The sequence below is a fragment of the Portunus trituberculatus genome, chromosome 41, assembly GCF_017591435.1.
Source record: "Portunus trituberculatus isolate SZX2019 chromosome 41, ASM1759143v1, whole genome shotgun sequence".
Taxonomy (NCBI): Eukaryota; Metazoa; Arthropoda; class Malacostraca; order Decapoda; family Portunidae; genus Portunus; species Portunus trituberculatus.
Genome location: NC_059295.1, coordinates 27728228 through 27733227, shown reverse-complemented (window position 1 = coordinate 27733227; position 5000 = coordinate 27728228). Strand labels below are relative to the sequence as shown.

Below are 5000 nucleotides of genomic sequence, written 5' to 3'. Positions count from 1 at the left end.
ACATCTCCCAAACACTGAATCGGAAGAAAGACTGAACGAATGTTGATTTCTTGGCACTTTTACTTATTTTCATTGCCATTCCCTTCCTTATCCATTTTCAATAACAACTTTAAGGAGACAGACTCAACTCATTCTCCCATTCTCCCTCCACGCTTTAAGTGCTGAGGGAGAACGTGAGTAAGCGTGAGTAAGCGTGAATGTGAATGTGGTGCTGCCGAGGACGTGATGAATGAATGGCACTGAACGGCGATCGGAGTTCATTTATGGATCAATTGAGTTACAGGTATCGTTGGGTGGAGCGTGGGTGGTAGTGGTGGTGGTGGTGGTGGTGGTGGTGGTGGTGAGCCTGAAGCATCCTTGTGTGTGTGTTGTGAGGCCACCTGGTTATGGTTCTAATGCTCCCTCCGTTCCTGCTTGGTGGTTCTCGTGGTACTCTTCCTAATTGGCCGCTGGAGTAAATGTAGACAGTTCAGGTCAGCTATCGAGTATCTTTATGCACTCATTTCATTTGTATTTCTGTGGTTTTTTTTGTCTTGCCTTGACACATCCATCCATCCATCCATCCATTCATCCATCCATCCATTCACATATACATAAAAGGAAATGAAAAGTAACTGCCGTAACACATCCATCTATCCTTCCACTTATCCATCCATCCATCCATTTATCCACACATACATGGAAGCAAATTCAGACGGACAGACAGACAGACAAATATATTTATATATATATATATATATATATATATATATATATATATATATATATATATATATATATATATATATATATATATATATACATACAAATAAACACTGATTTTTTTTCTTTATATTTTTTTCCTTTACGTTTGATGTCATCTAGTAATGGGTTCTGTCATGGACTCTCTCTCTCTCTCTCTCTCTCTCTCTCTCTCTCTCTCTCTCTCTCTCTCTCTCTCTCTCTCTCTCTCTCTCTCTCTCTCTCTCTCTCTCTCTCTCTCTCTCTCTCTCTCTCTCTCTCTCTCACACACACACACACACACACACACACACACACACACACACACACACACACGCTTCCAAGCCAGAGGACCGATTCGATTCCCCGGCCGGGTGGATATTTGGGTGTGTCTCCTTTCACGTGTAGCCCCTGTTCACCTAGCAGTGAGTAGGTACGGGATGTAAATCGAGGAGTTGTGACCTTGTCCCGGTGTGTGGTGTGTGCCTGGTCTCAGGCCTATCCGAAGATCGGAAATAATGAGCTCTGAGCTCGTTCCGTAGGGTAACGTCTGGCTGTCTCGTCAGAGACTGCAGCAGATCAAACAGTGAAAGTGAAACACACACACACACACACACACACACACACACACACACGTATCGTCATTGCTTTGAAGATATGGATATATTCACGTAATCTGCTCCCCTATGTCAGCGGTGCTCATGGTGTAGTGGTTATCACATCTGTCTAACACACAGAAGGTCCCAGGTTCGAGCCCTGGTGAGCACAAATTGTTTTACGTTTTATTTATTCATTTATCTATTTATTTATTTATTCATATATTTGTTCATTTATCTATTTCATTTTTTTCATTCGTTTTATTTCTTTTTGAGTGTCAAGTAGTCTGAGAGAGAGAGAGAGAGAGAGAGAGAGAGAGAGAGAGAGAGAGAGAGAGAGAGAGAGATTCATGGCGTCGGTCTCAAAATCAAAATATTCGAAGACATCTCCCAAACACTGAATCGGAAGAAAGACTGAACGAAGCTGATTTCTTGGCACTTTTACTTATTTTCATTGCCATTCCCTTCCTTATCCATTTTCAATAACAACTTTAAGGAGACAGACTCAACTCATTCTCCCATTCTCCCTCCACGCTTTAAGTGCTGAGGGAGAACGTGAGTAAGCGTGAGTAAGCGTGAATGTGAATGTGGTGCTCCCGAGGACTTGATGAATGAATGGCACTGAACGGCGATCGGAGTTCATTTATGGATCAATTGAGTTACAGGTATCGTTGGGTGGAGCGTGGGTGGAGCGTGGGTGGTGGTGGTGGTGGTGGCGGTGGTGGTGAGCCTGAAGCATCCTTGTGTGTGTGTTGTGAGGCCACCTGGTTATGGTTCTAATGCTCCCTCCGTTCCTGCTTGGTGGTTCTCGTGTTATCCTTCCTAACTGGCGGCTGGAGTGAATGTAGGCAGTTCAGGTCAGCTGTCGAGTATCTTTATGCACTCATTTCATTTGTATTTCTGTGTTTTTTTTTTTGTCTTGCCTTGACACATCCATCCATCCATCCATCCAACCATCCACCCATTCACATATACATAAAGGGAAATGAACTGTATTTCTTTTGGTCTTTCTTTAACACATCCATCTATCCATCCATCTTCCCATCCACCCATTCATCCATCCATTGATTCACATATACATAAAAGGAAATGAAAAGTAACTGCCGTAACACATCCATCTATACATCCACTCCATCCATCCATCCATCCATTTATCTTCACATACATAGAAGCAAATTCAGACGGACAGACAGACAGACAAATATTTATATATACATATATATATATATATATATATATATATATATATATATATATATATATATATATATATATATATATATATATACATACAAATAAACACTGATTTTTTTTCTTTATATTTTTTCCTTTACGTTTGATGTCATCTAGTAATGGGTTCTGTCATGGACTCTCTCTCTCTCTCTCTCTCTCTCTCTCTCTCTCTCTCTCTCTCTCTCTCTCTCTCTCTCTCTCTCTCTCTCTCTCTCTCTCTCTCTCTCTCTCTCTCTCTCTCTCTCTCTCTCTCTCTCTCTCACACACACACACACACACACACACACACACACACACACACACACACACACACACACACACACACACACACACACGCTTCCAAGCCAGAGGACCGGGATTCGATTCCCCGGCCGGGTGGAGATATTTGGGTGTGTCTCCTTTCACGTGTAGCCCCTGTTCACCTAGCAGTGAGTAGATACGGGATGTAAATCGAGGAGTTGTGACCTTGTTGTCCCGGTGTGTGGTGTGTGCCTGGTCTCAGGCCTATCCGAAGATCGGAAATAATGAGCTCTGAGCTCGTTCCGTAGGGTAACGTCTGGCTGTCTCGTCAGAGACTGCAGCAGATCAAACAGTGAAAGTGAAACACACACACACACACACACACGGTGTGTGGGTGTGTTGTGGTCTCACACCCGAAGATCGGTCTATGAGCTCTGAGCTCGCTCCGTAATGGGGAAGACTGGCTGGGTGACCAGCAGACGACCACACACACACACGTATCGTCATTGCTTTGAAGATATGGATATATTCACGTAATCTGCTTCCCTATGTCAGCGGTGCTCATGGTGTAGTGGTTATCACATCTGTCTAACACACAGAAGGTCCCAGGTTCGAGCCCTGGTGAGCACAAATTGTTTTACTTATTATTTATTCATAAAATTTATCTGTTTTATTTATTTATTCATATATTTGTTCATTTATCTATTTCATTTTTTTCATTCGTTTTATTTCCTTTTGAGTGTCAAGTAGTCTGAGAGAGAGAGAGAGAGAGAGAGAGAGAGAGAGAGAGAGAGAGAGAGAGAGAGATTCATGGCGTCTGTCTCAAAATCAAAATATTCGAAGACATCTCCCAAACACTGAATCGGAAGAAAGACTGAACGAAGCTGATTTCTTGGCACTTTACTTATTTTCATTGCCATTCCTTCCTTATCCATTTTCAATAACAACTTTAAGGAGACAGACTCAACTCATTCTCCCATTCTCCTCCACGCTTTAAGTGCTGAGGGAGAACGTGAGTAAGCGTGAGTAAGCGTGAATGTGAATGTGGTGCTCCCGAGGACTTGATGAATGAATGGCACTGAACGGCGATCGGAGTTCATTTATGGATCAATTGAGTTACAGGTATCGTTGGGTGGAGCGTGGGTGGAGCGTGGGTGGTGGTGGTGGTGGTGGCGGTGGTGGTGAGCCTGAAGCATCCTTGTGTGTGTGTTGTGAGGCCACCTGGTTATGGTTCTAATGCTCCCTCCGTTCCTGCTTGGTGGTTCTCGTGTTATCCTTCCTAACTGGCGGCTGGAGTGAATGTAGGCAGTTCAGGTCAGCTGTCGAGTATTTTATGCACTCATTTCATTTGTATTTCTGTGTTTTTTTTTTTGTCTTGCCTTGACACATCCATCCATCCATCCATCCAACCATCCACCCATTCACATATACATAAAGGAAATGAACTGTATTTCTTTTGGTCTTTCTAACACATCCATCTATCCATCCATCTTCCCATCCACCCATTCATCCATCCATTGATTCACATATACATAAAAGGAAATGAAAAGTAACTGCCGTAACACATCCATCTATCCTTCCACTTATCCATCCATCCATCCATTTATCCACACATACATAGAAGCAAATTCAGACAGACAGACAGACAGACAAATATTTATATATACATATATATATATATATATATATATATATATATATATATATATATATATATACAATACAAATATATCTATATATATATACATATACATACAGATAAACACTGATTTTTTTTTTATATTTTTTCCTTTACGTCTGATGTCATCTAGTAATGGGTTCTGTCATGGACTCACACACACACACACACACACACACACACACACACACACACACACACACACATACACACACAAACACACACACACACGCTTCTAAGCCAGAGGACCGGGGTTCGATTCCCCGGCCGGATGGAGATATTTGGGTGTGTCTCCTTTCACGTGTAGCCCCTGTTCACCTAGCAGTGAGTAGATACGGGATGTAAATCGAGGAGTTGTGACCTTGTTGTCCCGGTGTGTGGTGTGTGCCTGGTCTCAGGCCTATCCGAAGATCGGAGATAATGAGCTCTGAGCTCGTTCCGTAGGGTAACGTCTGGCTGTCTCGTCAGAGACTGCAGCAGATCAAACAGTGAAAGTGAAACACACACACACACACACACACACGGTGTGTGGA

The 5000-nt window shown here is 42.6% G+C and overlaps 1 protein-coding gene, 1 long non-coding RNA gene and 2 other non-coding genes across 4 annotated transcripts in view; 3 read left to right on the top strand and 1 right to left on the bottom strand.

Moving 5' to 3' along the window:
- The window catches only part of LOC123516988 (paired mesoderm homeobox protein 2B-like), a 124815-nt gene that overhangs the window by 3542 nt on the left and 116273 nt on the right, over nucleotides 1-5000 (bottom strand).
- The window catches only part of LOC123516990, a 128134-nt gene that overhangs the window by 78394 nt on the left and 44740 nt on the right, over nucleotides 1-5000 (top strand). The window lies entirely within an intron of this gene.
- Trnav-aac lies at nucleotides 1416-1488 on the top strand. The gene has a single exon. It is a non-coding gene; the product is annotated as a tRNA-Val (tRNA).
- Trnav-aac lies at nucleotides 3347-3419 on the top strand. Its single transcript has one exon. It is a non-coding gene; the product is annotated as a tRNA-Val (tRNA).